At 50.6% G+C, this 2,500-nt stretch overlaps 1 long non-coding RNA gene across 1 annotated transcript in view; it reads left to right on the top strand.

The window, feature by feature from the left end:
* The window catches only part of LOC127173534 (uncharacterized), a 4,093-nt gene extending 2,936 nt beyond the window's left edge, over window positions 1-1,157 (top strand). The window contains exon 3 of the long non-coding RNA XR_007828780.1: window positions 943-1,157. This is a non-coding gene — a long non-coding RNA (uncharacterized LOC127173534). The remainder of the gene's footprint in view (window positions 1-942) is intronic.
* Window positions 1,158-2,500: the final 1,343 nt, after the last annotated feature.

The raw sequence follows: 2,500 nt of genomic DNA, 5'->3' as shown, positions 1-2,500 counted from the left end.
GGTTAGGGTTAGGGTTGATTTAGGGGGGGTTAGGGTTAGGGTTAGGGTTAGGGTTAGGGTTAGGGTTAGGGTTAGGTTCCCTTTAGGGGTTATGGGTTAGGGGTTAGGGTTAGGGTTAGGGTTAGGGTTAAAAAAGGGATAAAAGGGATAGGGTTAGGGTTAGGGTTTTTAAAGTTTTAGGTTAGGGTTAGGGTTAGGGTTAGGGTTCAAGGGTTAGGGTTAGGGTTAGGGTTAGGGTTACAGGGTTAGGTTAGGGTTAGGGCTAGGGTTAGGGCTAGGGCTAGGGCTAGGGTTAGGGTTAGGGTTAGGGCCAGGTTAGGGTACAGGTTAGGGTTAGGGTTAGGGTTAGGGTTAGGGTTAGGGTTAGGGTTAGGGTTAGGGTTATTACAAGGGTTCCCCCAGGGTTAGGGTTAGGAAGGTTTGGGTTAGGGGAGGGTTAGGTTAGTGGTTAGGCCGACGCATGTCTGGTTATACCAAGGAAGCCTTTATCTATCTCCCATTCCAGGAGTTAGCCTTAGGGTTAGGCATGGGGTTAAGGTTGGGGAAGACCAGGGTTTCGGTTTTGGTTAGATTTAGGGTTAGGGTTAGGGTTAGGGTTAGATCTGAACATCAATCGGGTCTGGCGCAGGGTTTTTGACTAAACTTACTCCCGGACCAGGAGGGTTCAGGCAGTAGGGTTAGGAAAGTCACCGCCCGATAATCCTGATCAGGCATTGCATTAGGGTCAGCGAGTGCTGTTTAAGGTTTCAAAGGGTTGACTGGAGTTAGGGTTAGGCTTAGGGTTAGTAGGTTAGGGTTAGGGTTAGGGTTTAGGGTTAGGTTAGGGTTAGGGTTAGGGTTAGGGTTAGGGTTAGGGTAGGGTTAGGGTTAGGGTTAGGGTTAGGGTTAGGGTTAGGGTTAGGGTTTAGTTAGGGTTAGGGTTAGGGTTAGGGTTAGGGTTAGGTTAGGGTTAGGGTTAGGGTTAGGGTTAGGGTTAGGGTTAGGGTTAGGTTAGGGTTAGGGTTAGGGTTAGGGTTAGGGTTAGGGTTAGGGTTAGGGTTAGGGTTAGGGTTAGGTTAGGGTTAGGGTTAGGGTTAGGGTTAGGGTTAGGGTTAGGGTTAGGGTTAGGGTTAGGGTTAGGGTTAGGGTTAGGGTTAGGGTTAGGGTTAGGGTTAGGGTTAGGATGGTTAGGGTTAGGCCAGGGTTAGGGTTCCAGGGTTAGGGTTAGGGTTAGGGTTAGGGTTAGGGTTAGGGGTTAGGGTTAGGGTTAGGGTTAGGGTTAGGGTTAGGGGTTAGGGTTAGGGTTCTGTTAGGGCTTTAGGGTTAGGGTTATCAGGGTTAGGGTTAGGGTTAGGGTTAGGGTTATTGTTAGGGTTAGGGTTAGGGTTAGGGTTAGGGTTGGACTTATCTTAGGGTTAGGGTTAGGGTTAGGTTTTAGGGTTAGGGTTAGGGTTAGGGTTAGGGTTAGGGTTAGGGTTAGGGTTAGGGTTAGGGTTAGGGTTAGGGTTAGGGTTAGGGTTAGGGTTAGGGTTAGGGTTAGGGTTAGGTTATAGGGATAAATGCGAAGAGTGCTACCCCCTGAAGTGCTAGGGTTAGGGGTTTTTTTTTGAACCGTAAGTGCTAGAGCTCCCAAATTTGGTGTGTATACTAATTGGGGGACGGGCTTTCGATTGCACTAGGTCCCGTTAGGTCTAGCGCCACCAGGCGCCGAGATGTGGTATTGCCCCCCAAATTAGGGTTAGGCCTATACGCCCCTGTGCTACTGCTAGGGTTACTTCCAGGCCAGGTGGGTTAGGGTTCGAGTTTCCAGGGTTAGGGTTAGGGTTAGGGTTAGGGTTAGGGGTGGTTAGGGTTAGGGTTAGGGTTGGGTTAGTTTAGGGTTAGGGCTTAGGTTAGGGTGGGGGTTAGGGTTAGGGTTTAGGGGTTAGGGTTAGGGTTAGGGTTAGGGTTAGGGTTAGGGTTAGGGTTAGGGTTAGGGTTAGGGTTAGGGTTAGGGGTTAGGGTTAGGGTTCGAGGGTTCCAGGGTTAGGCTAGGGTTAGGGTTAGGGTTTCCAGGGTTAGGGTTAGGGTTAGGTTATAGGGATAAATGCGAAGAGTGCCCCCCCCTGAAGTGCCCCCCCTCTTATCTTTTGAACCGTAAGTGCTAGAGGTCCCAAATTTGGTGTGTATACTAATTGGGGGGCGGGCTTTCGATTGCACTAGGTGCCGTCTCTCTAGCGCCACCAGGCGCCGAGTTATGGTATTGCCCCCCCAAATATATGCATTAGGCCTATACGCCCCTGCTAGGGGGCTGGCCAGGTTAGGGTTCCAGGTGCTAGGGCTTAGGGGTTCAACTTCCAGGTTCTAGGGCTAGGGTTAGGGTTCGAGTTTCCAGGTGCTAGGGCTAGGGCTAGGGTTATACAGCGGATTAGGGTTAGGGTTAGGGTTCGAGTTTCCAGGTTCTAGGGCTAGGGTTAGGGTTCGAGTTTCCAGGTGCTAGGGTTCAGGGTTCTATACAGCTGATTAGGGTTCGAGTTTCCAG

The sequence above is a fragment of the Labeo rohita genome, chromosome 11 (genome assembly GCF_022985175.1).
Source record: "Labeo rohita strain BAU-BD-2019 chromosome 11, IGBB_LRoh.1.0, whole genome shotgun sequence".
NCBI classification, from domain to species: domain Eukaryota; kingdom Metazoa; phylum Chordata; class Actinopteri; order Cypriniformes; family Cyprinidae; genus Labeo; species Labeo rohita.
Note: the sequence above shows the minus strand (reverse complement) of the source record. Positions and strands in the feature narration are given on the sequence as shown.